The sequence below is a fragment of the Setaria viridis genome, chromosome 4, assembly GCF_005286985.2.
Source record: "Setaria viridis chromosome 4, Setaria_viridis_v4.0, whole genome shotgun sequence".
NCBI lineage: Eukaryota > Viridiplantae > Streptophyta > Magnoliopsida > Poales > Poaceae > Setaria > Setaria viridis.
Window position 1 is genome coordinate 18,240,930 of NC_048266.2, and position 17,660 is coordinate 18,258,589.

The 17,660-nt window shown below is 44.0% G+C and overlaps 1 pseudogene; it reads left to right on the plus strand.

The window, feature by feature from the left end:
* The first annotated feature begins 7,825 nt into the window (after positions 1–7,825).
* LOC140222598 (uncharacterized) lies at positions 7,826–16,195 on the plus strand (annotated as a pseudogene).
* The last annotated feature ends 1,465 nt before the right edge of the window (positions 16,196–17,660 follow it).

A 17,660-nucleotide genomic window follows, 5' to 3' on the forward strand; every position in this document is an offset into this window, starting at 1 on the left:
TCACCTAGTAAAAGAGATTGGTATTCTCGGACCTGTATACCTGCACAATATGTAGCCTTTCGAGAGGTTCATGGCAGTCCTAAAAAACTATGTTCTTAATCGTGCCCGTCCAGAAGGAAGCATCGCCAAGGGATATGGAACACAGGAGGTGATCGAGTTTTGTGTTGATTTTATTGATTCAATTGACTCGATTGGGGTTCCAACTTCACGCCATGAGGGGAGGCTTCGAGGAATGGGCACCCTTGGAAGGAAATCAAGTTTGAGCAATGATACTGATTTGTTCGACAAGGCACACTACACTGTTCTACAACAGTCATCCTTTGTGTCTCCGTATATCGAGCAACACAGGCAGATGGTAGCTTCCAAAAACCCGACCAAATCCGATGCTTGGCTTACTCGTCATCACATGGAAACTTTTCCCTCCTGGTTGCGCCAACAACTTATGGGTAACTCTGAGATTCACCCACAGCTTGCCTGGTTAGCCAGGGGACCTGCTACCACAATCGTCAAATTCCAAGGCTATGAGATAAATGATTACACATTTTACACGAGAGCCCAGGACCAGAAAAGCACGAACCAGAATAGTGGTGTCCGCATAAATGCCATGGACAGAAATAATAGCAAGGAGTCGTATTATGGTTTCATACAGGAGATATGGGAACTCGAATACGGACCGCTATACATCCCTCTATTTCTTTGCAATTGGGTGAAGCTAACTGCCGTCACCAAAGATCAGTACGGAATGACAATAGTAGATCTGAGCAAGACTGGATACAGTGATGACCCATTCGTACTTGCCAATGATGTGCATCAGGTGTTCTATGTGAAGGACATGTGCAGCAAACCCAAGAGGAATCCAGAAGAGACATGGGAGCCAAAGTGCCACATAGTTCTTCCAGGTAAAAGAAAAATCGTGGGAGTCGAGGATAAAACAGACCAATCAGATGATTATGATCAGTTTGATGGCATGCCTCCATTCGCCATTGAAGTTGATCCAAGCATCCTGCTATCCAAAGAAGAGGCTCCGTACTTACACCGCGATCATGATCAAGGCCCCCCTTTTATCCCGGTTGCAAACGGCAACCGGGATAAAAGGGTACGTTTCGTCTCCCGCCCGAACGTACCCTTTTATCCCGGTTGCCAACTGCAACCGGGATAAAAGGCCCCCCCCCCTTTTATCCCGGTTGGTGACGGGACCCGGGATAAAAGGGTGCGCTCCTAGCCCCACCTAGCAGGGCACCCTTTTATCCCGGGTCCCGTCACCAACCGTGATCGCCGCCGTGATCTTCGCCAAGTCCCGCCGCCCATCACAACCTAGTAGGCACCGCCCGTGGTTCCGGTGAACCGTCCTCACCTCCGCCGTACCGCCGCCCTGACCACCGCCGTCCCGCCTCCGCCGCCCTGATCGCCGCCGTCACAACCTAGGCACCGCACGTGGATATTGTTACAAATTCGTAGAAATTCGTCAAAATTCGTAGAAATTCGTAGAAATTCGTCAAAATTCGTAGAAATTTGTAGAAATTTGTAGAAATTCATAGAAATTCGTAGAAATTTGTAGAAATTCATAGAAATTCGTAGAAATTCATAAAAATTCGTAGAAATTTGTAGAAATTCATGCAAATTCGTAGAAATTCAAACAAATTCGTAGAAATTCGTCAAAATTCGTAGAAATTCGTAGAAATTTGTAGAAATTCATAGAAATTTGTAGAAATTTGTAGAAATTTATGGAAATTTGTAGAAATTCATACAAATTCGTAGAAATTCATAGAAATTCGTAGAAATTCGTAGAAATTCATAGAAATTTGTAGAAATTCATAGAAATTTGTAGAAATTCATCAAAATTCATAGAAATTTGTATAAATATTCCGGACTTTGTACGATTCATGTTATTTTATGATTTCATTATATACATGTATGATTCCATGTATGTTTCCATCAATAGTTGAAATGGCAGACGATGAGACCGCAAGGTATATCATGGAGCAGATAATCGCTGGTGATGGTAGTGGCGACAACGTTCCACTATCATACACGGATGAAGAGGGCACCCAGGCGGACATGTTCCTCAACATGTCCGCCGATGGGAATGAAGAGCAACAGCCGCAGCAACAACTTGCCGTGGCGGAAGGTTCCGGCGAGGTATATACAACCATTCTTGTATTGTTTCACGCCACCGCTACTACTACGTACTAATTAACGAATCTTGAACTGCTAGCCCTCCGGATCGACACAAGGGCAGAAGACCCGAGGTCGTACAAAGGTGGTGGAAGGGAGGCTTGTCATCACCGAAGTTACAGAAGAGGGCAGGCCGGTTGCTCCCGAGAAAGTAGCAAAGAAGTACGTGAGTCAAATCGGGGCAATCGTCCGGGACAACGTGCCTATCAGCATCAGAGAATGGAAGGGCAGAAGCGATAATCCGTACGCCCTTCCAGAGACAGAAAAGAATATGCTGTGGGAAGACGTGAAGAGACATTTCACATTCCCCGAAGGATATAGTGAGAAGTATGTCAAAGCGTGGACGCTTAAGAAGATGGCTACTCAATTCCAGACATTCAAGAAGATGCTGGACACCCACTACATCAAGAAGGGCAAAACTCCAGACTTCAACGCGTGGCCAAAGTTGAGGGACCACTGGGATGCATTTGTTGAATACAAGAGGAGTGAAGAAGGTGTGAAAAAGATCACGACCAACACAGCAAATGCTAGTCAGAAGGGCTACCACCATCATTTGGGGCGAGGTGGGTATGGCTCAGCAATTCCCAAGTGGAGGAAGATGGAACAAGATCTGATCGAACAGGGAATCGTACCTGCAACTATTCAATGGCCCGAACGATCAAAGAACTGGTACTACGCTCATGGAGGCTCCCTAAGCCAAGAGGATGGGACGTTGATTTTCAATGACACAATACGTGAGAAGGCCGAACACCTCATGAAGAACACTGAAGATTCCAAGGCTGGGGGGTTGAGGGTGGACCGAGAAAATGATGAGCTCACATTGGCCCTCGGTAATCCAGAGCACCCAGGACGTTGCCGGGGGTTCGGGGTGGTTCCGTGGAAGTTCGCTTTCCGAGGCGACAGCGCCTCTTACAGAAGCCGGAAGCGAAGAAAGGAACAGATCGAGGAGAGCTGGCGGCAGATGCTAGAACAAAGAATGATGGATGAAATCAATCAGCGGGTGGCCGACGTAGTTGCGGAGTTGGTCCAATCTGGAGCAATGCCGAATCCTAATACCGCCAGCCCTTCTCAACGCCTCGGGAGCAGTTGTGCTTCTACAGGGGTTCCCGATGCGCAGACGCCTAGGTTACCCGTGGAGGAGCAACGGTTCCCCGTGGATGCCATCACGCAACGGACCTCATGTGAGCTGCATGCACCGGTCGGCAACCTCACTATTAAGGTATACTTATACATAATATTTATGCAATCTTGTCAATTGATCCAGGCCTCGAGATCGGAGTTCAACTTGTTTACTTCTGCTATATGTACAGGTAGCGTACGGGAGTGCGTTAGCAACCCTGGCAGGGCAGAGCAGTCATGGCATGGACATTCCAACAGGCTACGCCAGCGTCTGCGTCGAGCAAATAGTTGACCCCCAGTATGAAGGTCTAGAGCTCGACTTCCCGGGAGGCGACGGGGAAAAGACATTGGCAGATGCGCTTCATGGGATCATTCTATGGAAGAAACGCTACATCATTATTCCCGGCACGGAGCCATCTCCTCAGACCTCAAGACCGCTCCCCGTAGATCCCCAGCAGCGACCTTCTCCTCATAACTCGAGACCGGCATCTCCTGCTCCAGGACCGTCCCTTCATCTATATCAAGGTCTCCATCTCCACCACATCCTGGTGCTGGGAGCGACGACGACAATAACAACACCCCTCCCCGATCACCGTCGCCGGCACCAAGAGCGGCCCCCTTGAAGGAACCTGCAGCACCACTAAAGAAGTCACGAGCACCGCCTCCCAAGCAAAGACAGAGAAAGAAGAAAACAAAGGACCCTGAAGTGGCTCGTAAGGAATGCTGGGAGGCAATGTCTCATGAAGAACAGTGGGCAGAAATCCAACGAGAGGCCAGTGAGTGGTTCAAGAAACAAGCCGAATTAAAAAAGGCAAGGGAGATGGAGCCACCGCCAGTAAGTCGGCGAGATTTAAACTTTTTTATCAGGATGGAAGAAGGAGCCAAGAAAAGGATACCACTCTTGTCAAACTATGAACGGGCTCTAGTAAAGGCTGATGAAAAGGATAAAAGGAAAGGAAAATCATCCTCCAGCGGTCCAGTCCCCGACCTCAGCCATTTATCAAAAAAAGATGCTCAACGGGTAAAAGCAATGCCCTTGGATCAACAAGCAAATGAATTGAAGTTCATGGAAGAAACAAGTCTGGGACTTGATGAATGCATAGGGCAAGTTGAGACGCCAACTGCACCGCCCCCTAAGCCGAAGTGGACTTATGAGCTAGGCAAACCTCTAGTAAAGCCTTCAATGGTACGGAAGCTATCAACAAAGATGTACGAATTCCATCAATGGTACATGATGGCATCCGCCAACTCGAGGGAGATGATCGGCATGAAGGTAAAACCGATAGATTTTCACGGTGAAGGGGAGAAAGTGCTGTGGCTAGACTTCAAGGATATATACGAAGTGTACCATCATGATGCCCTGGACGTCTCTCTGATCAGCGCTTGGATTCTGTAAGTGTCCGTTTATTATCTCTACATGTAAATTTTGGCGTGCGTCACCGTACTAACTTCATCTTCCATTTCATGTAGGATGCTAATTCAGACATGCCGCCGAGAGGTGTACCTACATGTAGGCTTCATGGATCCATCTGTAGTTAACCAACAACAGATACAATTAGCGCCGGAAAAAACCTTTGCGGAAATATACAATTTCCTACACAAACAAACATTCAAGGATTTCATACTACTTCCATACAACTTCAAGTAAGTGTGTGTATACCGTCTACTTTCGATGTCTTTTTCCTTATCTCTACATGTTAGTTAGCTCTAATATGCATGAATATTTTACGCACGCAGCTTCCACTGGATCCTTATTATAATTGAGCCTGAAAGAAGCCACGTCACTGTCTTTGATTCGTTAAGGAAAGATCCGGTGGACTACCAAGAATTGCAAGACATGCTAGGCTTGTAATAATTCTGGACCTTTATCTCTATGCAAAAATTTATTTCCTAAATTTTATCCCTGTTACACTATGTCATTCATTATTCTAATCCGCAGCGCATGGAAACAATTCATAAGGACACACAAAGGTCCATTCAAAGAAAATCTTACATGGAACACAGACTTCCCGGTACGTATGCAGTCTGCACATTTATTACATTGTATAACACGAATATTTCATAACTTATTTTTTTCCGCACTGAAGTGCTTAAGACAGGAACCCGGGAATAATCTATGTGGCTACTACATCTGTGAGCACATGCACAGTTTTTTGGGACCCAAGGGACCGAAGATGACGCTGCACAACTTTAAAGTACGTAAAATAAATATATTACTAGTTAATTATTTTCTAGCTCCTTATATGTATCTGTTCATGTAACATTCACAAATTTCCAAATTATAGATGTTAAATATTCAACAAGGACTCTTGAAGGAAGAAAGAGTAGCGGCAATATGTGAAGGTCTCATTGGATTCATAATGGACGAGGTGGTAAATCCAAGAGGAGAATTTTATTACGATGGACGACAATTAGACACTCCGATCAGCAACACCACGACGGGAAGATCGTAGGAAGATACTTTGATTTATTTGTATATATAATACGCGCTAATTATGATCGATTTGTACTAAGCTAGTTGAATTGTGTATATGAATTGTGTATAAGGATTGTGTATATATATAGTAATTGTATAATTACAAATCCCATTCATTTAAATACTAGTTGATTTCGTTCTAAAAAAATCTCAACTACAAGGTTAACAAATTAAAAGGGCCGCGGTACTATGTATACGTGATGCATGCATGAAAAATTCAGGCGTCACGGCAGTGCCATGCAAGCGCCATTTAGTCCCGGTTGGAATCGAGCCGGGACTAAAGGGGACCCCTTTAGTCCCGGTTGGGAAATCCAACCGGGACTAAAGGGCCTGTCCCGCGCCTGGCGTGGCAGGCCCTTTAGTCCCGGTTGGTGACACCAACCGGGACTAAAGGGGGTCCTTTACTCCCGATTAAAAGACCCGGGACTAAAGACCCCCCCCTTTTGTCCCGGTTGGTTTATCCCGGATGGATATCCGAGAGATATGCACCCTACCAACCGGGACTAAAGGCCAATTCTCTACCAGTGTGTGTTCCCTTGTTGTTTATTGATGGGCTCTGGTAATCATTGTGACGGGAACGCACCGCCGGCGCCTCCGACCATTGGAACGCGGGAGCCGTACGATGGAATGGTACCGCGTCATATCTGGCACTAGGTGATGATATCAGTGGTAACAGCGCCATACTGCCGCGTACGGCATCGCCTCCGTCAGCCACGTAGCGTCGTCGTCGTCGTCTCCTTATCTTGGCCGGCGAGACCCATGAGCGAGGCGCCGAGAAGAAAAACGCGGCCGTGACGACGACAGTGAACCGGCAACCGATATTCGGACGTCCATTGGCGGCAGAACCCCAGTCGGCCATGGGAAGGCTGATTGTTGCGTCGGCCCAGGAACGGCCAATTATCCCCATGGTACTGACGTGTCGCACTTGGCCGAGCAACCAAAAACCACTATGTGCACAGCCAATATCCTTTTATTATTTTTTATCGGCTGCCCACGTCACTACCAGAATCTCGAGATTTAGTGAGGGGAACAATTTTTCGTAAGAGTTAAAAGCAAACTCTCATGAAATTAATAATTTCCATGAAGGTGATATAAATCCCGTCACGAAAACTCATTTTCATGAGGGTGATTCACACACCACCCCGAAAATTGTAATTTTCGTGATGGTATTGGATAACCGCCATGAAATATACTCATTAACATGAGAGTTATTGTAAACTCTCATGAAAAGCACGCGCCTCATTTCGGTGGGAAAAATTAACGTTCGCGCCGCAGCCCGCGCTTTCACGCCTAGGAACAAAAAGGCCCGCGCGGTCGTGCTATTTTTTGGACCAACATACAGCCCGAGACAGAGGGGCGCCCCAAAACCCTATCCTCCCGAACCCCCATCCAGTCGCCCGTCTCCCCAGCACCGCTTTAGCCCCGAAAAAAAAAACACGCGCTCTCGCCGCCATGGCCGTAGCACCCCCGCCGCCGCCGGCCTAGCCGGAGTCACGCCGTCCGCACCGGCTGCCACTGCCGCCCTAGGCGGGAGCCCCGCTAGTTGTTTCAGGCGCCGCTTCTTCGGAACCCTGCTGCATCTCAAGCCGCCGCCGCCGCTTCTCTGTAGCCCTGCCTCTCAAGCCGCCGCGGCCGCTTCTCCGGAGCCCTGCCGCCTCTCAATCCGCCGGTGCCCTAGATCCAGCTGTCGTCCCTCAGGACGGCCTCCGTCAAAGCTTTGAGGAGGAGAAGGAAGCAGCGACGTGGAGCTAGGCTTGGAGGAGAATGCAGCAGTGACGCCGAGCCGAGCTTGGAGGAGACAGGATCCTCCCTTGCGCCGATCTGCACTTCCTGCTTCCAATCGGAGTGAGGTAATAAAGCTTCATCTTTCCTCCCAAATTTTCTGTGCTGTGGTGTACCCATATGAGGATGCCTGATGCATGTCACACTGTGTTTTGCTTAGTGTTGCACTAAACTTAATCAAGAGTATATAAACTATATTGTCTAGTGTCAATTTTGCAAGATTTGATACTCATGCTATGCTATGCAACATTTGCCTCGTACACAGAAAAAAGAATGACAGAACATGAGTGGATGTACACTGGTTGGTCTCGTACACAGCCCCCTCTAATGACTGGATAAACAACACCAACCAGTTTTCGGATCGTGCCTTCTCTATGCCTAATGTAGTTGAAGATGGCACCATTAAGTGTCCTTGCGCAGTATGTCGCAATTGTGTTAGGCACAACAGGTTAACGGTAGAGATGCACTTGTGTAGAGTTGGCTTTAAGGAAGACTACAGAATATGGACAGAACATGGCGAGGGACTTGATAGTACCTATGTTGAAGGTGGACATGATGAGAATTTTGCTGAAATTGACCACATGGATGAAATGTTAGCTAGCCTAGTTGGTGAACATCCACCACTAATTGATGAGCAGCCACCTGCCTATGCTCAAGCTTTTTATAGGATGGTACAAAACGTTGATCAATTAGTACATGAGAATACATCACACTCAACCCTATCTGGTATGGCATGCCCTGCTAGCATTGAAAGCACAATATAACATGTCAATTGCACACTTTGAGGCAAACTTAGAATTAATCCATGAACTATTGCCTGTAGAATCTCAGTTGCCCAATGACTTCTATCAGTCAAAGAAGCTATTTGAGGGTCTTGGTATGGCATATGTCAAAATTGATGTTTGTTATAATAACTGCATGCTTTACTACAAAGATAATCAAAGCAAAGACAAGTGTGATGTTTGTGGTTTGTCTTGCTATGAAGAAGGTAATAGCCGAGTGCCATGTAAAGTGTTGCGGTACCTTCCCATCACAGATAGGCTGCAGAGGTTATATTTGCATAAGAATACGGCAAAGCTATTGCGTTCTCACAAGCTTTGCACTTGTGGCAAAATGGTGCACCCTTGTGATGGAGAAGCATGGCAAAAGTTTGACAAAGACTTTCCAGACTTTGCTAGTGACCCTACAATTGTGCGTCTTGCTTTTGCAACAGATGGTTTTACCCCCTTTGGTTTCTTGGCAGCACCTTACTCTTGTTGGCCAGTGTTTGTTACCCCATTGAATTTTCCACCATGCACAATCATGAAATCAAAGTACATATTTCTTTCCCTTGTGATCCCAGGTCCTGAACATCCTAGAAAGAAACTAGGCATTCTAATGCAACATTTAGTTGATGAATTATTGAGTTTGTAGGAAGGGGTAAACACTTGGGATGCTTCACTGAAGAAAACTTTTAAAATGCGAGCAACCTATCTATGGTCAGTCCATGATTTCCCTGCTTATGGCAACTTTGCTGGATGGAGCACAAATGGTAGGCTTGCATGTCCAGTGTGCTTAAGTGATAGTAATGCATTTACACTTCGTCATGGTCGCAAAGCTTGCTGGTTTGATTGCCATAGACGTTTCTTACCTATAGACCATGAATTCAGATTCCAAAATAATGCATTTCGTAAGGACACAGTGGTTCTTGATGAGGCTCCAAAGCTTTTAACAGGGGAGGAAATCTTTGCCCAAATGAGCAAATTCGTAGATGACAAGAAAAACTATGGTACATTGCATAATTGGACCCATGTTTCTGGCCTTTGGCAACTTCCATATTTTCAAAAATTATTGTTGCCACACAACATTGATGTGATGCACAATGAGAGAAATGTAGCTGAAGCTATATGGAATACTTGCTTTAATGTACTAGACAAGACTAAGGATAATGCCAAGGCAAGGAAAAATGTAGCTGATATTTGCAATCGTCCATCACAACATTTGAAGTTGAAGGCAAATGGGAAGTGGGACAAGCCACGAGCCCTATTTTGCATTAGTAAGGATGACAAGCCAAAAATTCTTAAATGGTTTCAAGAACTTAAGTTTCCTGATGGCTACGTGTTGGAGGTATGCCCTAGAGGCAATCATAGAGATGATGATATTCCTTTGTATCCATGTTTTATATTGTGTTCCTTGAATATCCATTAAAGGCTACTTGAATTGATTTGCAAGTATGTGAATTGTGTGTGAAACTCTTTACTTGTATAGTTATTCTAAAAGTTGTCCCTAGTAGGAGTTCATGTGAGGACACACATAAATATTAGACTAGTACATGTATTAGTTGATGACTATATTTCACAAGTCATGGATATGGAGATGTCAAACTAATAATGTAGACGTATATGGAGACATGTGCTAGGACTGACCCAACGCGAGTTACGTAGTTCTATCTTCACACACCGTGTACGCTTTGTCCTTAGACCTGAGACTGTCGTATGTACTCAAGATGTGGATCGACTTACTTAGGGGCTATCAAACGCTACACCGTAACTGAGTAGCCATAAAGGTAGCTTTCGGGTTTGTCAAGAAGCATGCTGTGAGGAATGGTCAGTCAAGATGGAATTTGCCCCTCTCTATTTGAGAGAGATATCTCTGGGCCCCTCGAGTGATCGAATCCGAAAATGCATGGCCATGCTACGTGAGGTTAAGAGTTAACCTAGAAAGGGATTCTGAATCACAGCATCAAGAAAGAGTGGTTGGCTTGGAGCTAGACCAAATATCGTGAGGCAAAGGGAATAGCATGTACGTAATGTTGTGATGGTTCGTCTAATATGATCTTCGTGTGCGTATAGGAGTTAGCACATCTTGCTAGAGGCTGCTACTAACTATTGGCCGAGTAGGAATACTCGGGCCATGTCTATATGCATATGAACCTATAGGGTCACACACTTAAAGGGTTGGAAGCCTAATTCGGATATGATCTGAATTGGACTAGGTTTAGGAGTACTAATGGGCCTCGACCTAGAGGCTCGTCATAGACCCTAATAAATAGAGGGGTGGAGGCGCTCTAGGGTTGATCCCTTTTGGCTGAACCACAGCTGCAGCGCCTCCGACGCCCTCGCCTCGTTGCAACTCGCGGACCTAGCAGTCTGGCTTGCGACGCTTCCTCCCTGCACGTGTGAATACCTTGGAGGTGTTGCACCTGCAGCACTTGGACAAGCCGCTGACGAGCCAGGACGAGCCGACGACGAGCCGCGGCACGAGGAGAACCTCGTTGTACGTGGACGAGCTGCTGAGGAGCTGCTCGACGTCGATGTGTTCGACTACGTTGATCGATTTCGCTGCCCCGACACGATTCTACAACTTCCGCATCTGTGCGTCGAGTGGTAATCCCGTGATCCATATACGATAGTTTTCTTAGTTTACGCGGTAAAAAAATTTTGTTTTGCGCTAGCGTAGACTACCTTGTATCCCAACACTACGCAGCCAACATTAGAAGAGGGGTTAACCTATTACAAAAGAAGATCTTTGTCCTAAAGAGCCATGATTACCACATATTCATGGAGCGCTTACTCACTGTTGCATTCCGTGGATTTCTTCTGAATAGCATATGGTTGTGTTTGGCTGAGCTTAGCTTTCTATACAGACAATTGTGTGCCAAAGAGTTGAGCAAGGATACCATATGTTCATTGCTGCAATCCGTGGATTTCTTCCGAATAGCATATGGTTGTGTTTGGCTGAGCTTAGCTTTCTATATAGACAATTGTGTGCCAAAGAGTTGAGCAAGGATACCATATGTTCATTGCAGCAGCAAGTAGTTGTTTTGATTTGCAAATTGGAGAAGATATTTCCTCCTGGTTTCTTCAATCCTATGCAACATCTAATAATCCATCTTCCTCGTGAGGCTCGACTAGGAGGGCCTATGAGATCCCGTTGGAATTATCCATATGAGAGGTAAAAAAAACATAACTTGCTATACTAAGTCTTTAGCAAAAATAACCTTCTCTTAATGCTTTCTTCGGTTCATGTAGGAAAATTCAAAAACTTAAAGCCAAAGTTCAAAATAAGGCATGTGTTGAGGGCTGCATTGTTGAGGCTCAATTAGTTGAGGAGGCAACAAATTTCCTCACTCTCTTGTTTAGGTCCCAAGCTCGGTCAATTAGAAACAAGATTCCTCGCTATGATGATGGTGCTGCTAACTTCAAAAGCTCAAGTGACATTGGACTTTTTCAAGTCCCTGGCCATTGCATGAAGCCTCGGGGTGTTCATGAGCTGCCAAAAGAGAAGTATGAGGCTGCTTTTTTATACATTTTGACAAACATGCCGGAGATGGATGAATTCTTCCAGTACGTGCATGTTCAACCTTAAGTCCTAGTATATTTTGTATCTAGTTTGTTGACTCTAGCTAACTTATTTTTGGCCTCTTAGAAAATTTGATAAGGAGCAATGGAAGAGTAGAAGTAGACCAAGACATGACCAGATCCGCGAGTTACGGTTGAAAGGATGGAAAAACAGTCGTGGGCAGCATGGTCCTAACTTCTTTGATTGGTTCAAAGAAGAAGTAATGTTGCTGAATACTAATAATTCACATTAATACCATCTGTATACTCCTAAAACTAACACACTTTTACTACTGTTGACATGCAGTGCTTGCAAAATCCTACTATTGATAGTGCATTGCGTGAAATATCATTTAGTTTTCGTAGAATGGTGACCAGCTATGGGGTTTACGATGTGAATGGGTATAGATTTCGTTCTGAAGAGTATGAGAGAACAAAACCCAGATTTACCACAGTTAATAGTGGAGTTTGTGTGCCCTGTATTGATGAAAATGAAACCGAGTTGGAGTATTATGGTATTATTAAGGATATCGTAAAAATAAAATGGGAAGGGCACTTGCAGCTAGAGATGGTGTTGTTTGATTGTTGCTGGTTTGATCCCACACCAAATGGAACAAGGCGTACTCCAAATTTAGGATTGGTGGAGATCAAGCATTCTTCTAGACTTGAAGTGTTTGAACCATTTGTCATGGCTAGTCAAGTTAAGCTAGTCTATTATTTGCCTTATGCATGCAATGATAAATCTGATCTAATGGATTGGTGGGTTGTATATATTGTGTCTCCACGAAACTATATTCCGGCAAATGACACCAATGATGACTCAAATCCTCCTAATGAGCCAATAGAAGTATCGTTCTATCAAGAGGATGGGCTGCTAGGCTCTCTTGTCATTGATTTAGGGGCTGAACTAGACAACATAGTTCCAATTGTCTCTGATGAGATAACCAATCCAGATGATCTCGTATTTTTGGGCAAATTGAATACTGAAGCTCAAGATGAAGATATGGATGATCTGCAGTCTGATGGAGATGGAGATGGAGATGGAGAAGATGACCAAGATGATCTGCCTGAATATGCACCTAATGACCCAGATGATTTTTAGAATATTGTTTTCATCAAATAAACTTGGTTGTACTACTAGAATATTGTTTTCATCAAATAAACTTGGTTGTACTACTAAGTAATGTACTGCTAGAAGTTTTCACTTATTGTATTTGTGTTGTCTCTCATATATATTCTGAAAAAAGAATCTGTAACAAGTGTTCATGATCAACCCCCTCATTTTCCTTTTTGATATGCTAATTGTCAAAAAAAATCTGATTCCAGTATTCTACTTGCAGGGCTGCTGCTGTGGTTAGTTGAAAAGGGCGACTGCTGCTGTTGATAGTTGAAAAGGTATTTCAATCTGATTAAGTGACGGAGAATAGCATATTTTTGAATGTCACCTCCTGGTATTTCAATCTAATGTATATTTTGTAATAATGCAGGATATGTACAGGCTTCAACACAGAGAGCTTGCAAAAGAGCTTGCAAAAAGAGGCCATGCTCAGCCACCAATGGGAACTCCCAAGGGATCAATGCTGATTGTGGCAATGCCAACTCTCAAAGAGCCACCAATGGAAACTCTCAAGAGACCATTGCTGATGGTGGCACTGTCAACTCTCAAAGAGTCGCTGATGATCAGATCGACGCACAAATGAGCACCGGTGGTTATCTTGACTCCAATGATGGTGCAAGTGGCTCTTTATTGGTTAGGGATGTACCTACAAAAAAGGCAAAAGGGAGAGGGAAAAGAAATTTGACACAATTGAGAGTGCTTCCATCTCATGACAAGGTCACGCTGAAGCCTGTGGGTACCCGGTGCGTATATGTGTTACTCTTTGCTACTGAAACATTTTTGCTACTTTTTCTGCTACCTCCAGTGTGTTACTAGTTGTAGGATGTGCACTGTTGGTTCAATATTTATCATTTTTTTGCTGCTGAAACCCTTTTGTAACTAGTACATGTAGATGTTTGTGGTACTAGGACATGCACATGATATCTAGATAATATATGTATGCCTATGTCCCTGCTTTTGGTTGTTGCTAATAACATCATACATTACATTGAGCTAACAAGTTTTAATCATGGACAGTTAATCCCTGTGTCCTATTCTTATTTTTTGCTTAAGAAAATAAATGAGGAGCCATGTTCTTTGTAATCTCACTGTTTTGCCAGAGAGAACAAATCTGATACACTGTTTCTTAGAAACATTCTAGAACCAATGTTGGTACATGATGAAAATATATCTTGTATGCCATCTGGTAGTGTTAGGCTGGTCTGAAATAAAATGACAAGATATAAGCTAGTTGCAGTCAATTCACCTATGTGAACTACAACCCTAGAGACTACAAGTATGGTTCACAAGTTGGAGTTATTATTAGACGGCTATACTCGGGTATGGTCGATATCCGTGATGAGGAAGGCAGACTTGTTGAAAGACGGGCAGCAATGTCATGGCATGATTATTATCTTAAAAAGGATCACGCTGGAGTAACATATGCCAAGCTAGTTAAGTGTGAATTCTGGGTAATGAAAGTAACCATCATGTACCCTTTTTCCTCTCTACTATTTGACTTGAAATACCTGACTTTTCCTCTTTTATGTATGTAGAGAGTTTTCCAGGTAACTCGAGTTGATGTGAGAAAAGCTGGTCGTAAATTGGATGTGTATCTAGTGAAAAGAGTTTCTGATTTGATATATCAAACTCGTTTGGATGCTATTAAGATTTATGAAAATTGCGATGACAATCAAGCACGCACCATACATCTTACAGAAGAAGAACACATAAACAGCAGGCTAGAGTGGTGTGCTCAAGATGCTTGGTGCTTTCTGTCAAAGTATTAGGCAAGTAAGAGGTACATGGATAAGCGGAAGGTAGCTCAAGCTTCACGCCTAAAGTCTAAAGATGCTGCTTAGAACAGAGAAGGTCCGAGGCCATTTGGAGAGGCACAATAATTGCTGGTATGAAATCCTTGTTCTTTCGTGGTCTTGTATGAAATCACAATTGTCAAAGATTAAGAAATTCACTTGGTGGTCATGTAGGAATATAAATTTGGCCCTGATAAGGCTGGCACTGTGACCACATATGCTGAAATGAAGTCTAGATTCAAAAAAGTGTACAACACTGGAATAAGCACGCCCATTCCTAGTCAGAGAGCACAAAAACGTTTGGTATGTATTTCACAAAAGTTCTTTTGGTTTGTTTCTATACTCATGGCTGCACATACACATGGAACTGAAAAATATGGGTGTTTGGTTTGTTCCTATACTCACAGCTAATAAAACTACAGAAAATACATTGTCTGACCCTCATTATAGTTCATTTTAATCATAACAGCCTAAAAGAGAAAGGGAGGCAAGTATCTGCTTTCTTACTACATATAAATGCTCTAGTATTTTGTTTCAGGCTAACTACAGTACAAGAACACAGCTACCTAAGAATTCAAAAGATCTGGATGTACAAGCATTGTATGTCATGGAACATGGAATGGCCCATGGCAGAGTGCCAATAGGTGATGGTTGTGTGGATAAGCAAGCACTTGCAGCAATAGCTAAATCACATCGCTCTTCAGCAAAGCACTGCTACTTATCAAAATATGGTACATGAATATGAGCAGTTGAAGGAGAGGAATGATGCCTTGAAACAAACAAATAAGAAATTGAACGAGAATAATGAGATTCTCATTAAGGAAAATGGTGTTAATCGTGAGCTTATGCTGGTAATAAACATCCCTCACTCATGTAACTACTTATTGATCATATGCATTGATTTCATATGCTTACACATCCAAATTTTTAGAGAATTTATGAAGATCTTAAGAAGCAACCACCTGCTGATCTAATGAACCATCTAGCAAATCTTGATGCCCGTCATCATCAGGTAAATGTAGTATTTTTCACCAAACCTGAGCCTAGTTTTCCAAAAAAAAATAGTTAGTACTCTGAAAAAACCTGAATCCATTGTATACCTCTTTTTACTTGAAGACTAAAACATTTCAAACGTACTTATCTTTTTTAGGTCTCTGCATCATCACATGCTGCCACTCACTCACTTGAAATGCTTAGCAATGCCAATAACATAGTCACTGATGATGATGATGATGACACCAATGAGATGGATGACAGTAACAACTATGATGATGACAATGATATCTGTGATGACTTTGATGAAGATGATGATGGTTGTGATGATTTGAGAGGCAGTGAAGATGACGACATAAGCAGTAGCTATGAAGAAGAGGATGGTTGTGATACCAATGGGGCTAATATCAGTGATAACTGATGCAATGGATATGATTGAAACCTGACCATTGCTAACCTTTTGGCTTATTTTGCTAATCAGCCATCCTTGGTTTAAACACTTGGATGGAGTAAGTATGTGTATATGCTGCAACTTTGTGCTTCTTTTGTTGTTGCAGTAAGTATATAGATGTATGTGCTGAAACTTGTTATATTGGATGACTATGTGCTAGAACTTATCATGTTGAATAAGCTAGTAAGCCTTTTATTGTAATGGTTGGACATTTGGATGGAGTTGGAATATATTGCGATTAGATGCATATATGGATGTATTGGAATTTATTTTATGTGGATTGGCATTTGAAATTTGGTTTTAGATCCTCTTGTTGGGTGATATTCATGACGGTTTCGACTCTCATGAAAATAAAATTTTGTGCTGTTGTCTAATTTTCGTGACGGTTTCAACTCTTAGGAAAACATGTGTTTGTGATGGTCTGAACACCATTTTTGTGGCAGTGTGCTCTCATGAAATAGTATATTTCCTGTGACTTATTGGAACACTCACGAAATATTTTTGTGGCCGTGTGCTCTCACGAAATACTATATTTCCTATGAGCTATTACAACACTCACAAAATTTATTTCATGACGGTGACTCTCACGAAATACAGCAATAAACCGTCATGAAAGTACCAATGCAAACCTGATGGGAGCATCATTTTCGCGAGGGTGGTTCCCGTCATGAAAATAATCCATGGCGGTGAACTCTCACGAAAATGGTATTTTCGTGTGTCTATTATCATGAGAGTGAATGCGTGACGGTCCACCCTCACGCATTATTTTCGTGAGAGTAAAACTATATTTCGTGACATTTTTTCACTCTCGTGAAATATCCGTTTTCTGGTAGTGCGTAATCAACCTCCATCGGCTCTTCCTTTATTATCTCCATCGTGCTCCAGGCTCTGGTGTATGCTCTTGCATGTATCTTAATTTTAGCCAAAGGAAGTAAGTTGTACGGCCCCATTTGGGAGGGCTTCAGCTTCGGCTTCTCCATCGGCTGAAGCTGGAGCCCTACCAAATGATGAGATGGCGAACGGCTTCGGCAGAGAAGCTTCGCGAATCGTGCTGACTGAAGCCATTTGACGGGGAGGGAGCCAAAAAAGTGGCTCCCCGCGGCTTCTCGTCATGTCTTGACATCCATGTCCCTGGAAGAAGAGGTGGGGGAGGGAGACGGAGAGCAACGACAGCTCAGGGAGGTGGCCGGTGGGCGCGCGGTTGCGGGCGATGGCGCAGCACGAGTAGAGGTCTGCGGCAGCGTGGGTGAGGCGGCCACGGCGGCGTGGGCGACGGTGCCGTGCGAGCAGAGGACCGCGGTGGCGCTAGCGAGGCAGCGGCGCAAGCAGAGGGCCACAGCGGCGCCGGCAAGGCAGCCGTGCAAGCCTTGCTGCAACAGCGTGGGCATAGGGAGACGGGGTGGGTGGAGGCGACAGAGAAGTGATAAGGCAGAGA